We start from the raw sequence: 204 nt of genomic DNA, 5'->3' as shown, positions 1-204 counted from the left end.
ATATGATAAAGAAAAACCACATTGGATATTACTTGTACCAACTGCTGGAGTACAAAACAATTTGTATTTTTCATATAACCAGTTCTCTCTTATTTCAAGGGAAAAGGAATTTATTACTGCTTGCTACCAAAATTATGAGGAAACACTTCCTTATGCTCACAACTTTACACTCATACTCTTACACATGCTCACATTCACTCTCAC

General features: G+C 33.3%; 1 protein-coding gene across 1 annotated transcript in view; it reads right to left on the bottom strand.

Annotated features, from left to right (window-relative positions):
- Positions 1 to 204, bottom strand: part of LOC119585819 (DNA damage-binding protein 1-like) — a 22,933-nt gene that overhangs the window by 2,370 nt on the left and 20,359 nt on the right. The window lies entirely within an intron of this gene.

This window comes from Penaeus monodon, chromosome 20 (genome assembly GCF_015228065.2).
Source record: "Penaeus monodon isolate SGIC_2016 chromosome 20, NSTDA_Pmon_1, whole genome shotgun sequence".
Lineage (NCBI taxonomy): Eukaryota > Metazoa > Arthropoda > Malacostraca > Decapoda > Penaeidae > Penaeus > Penaeus monodon.
This window is presented reverse-complemented; position numbering and strand designations above follow the sequence as displayed.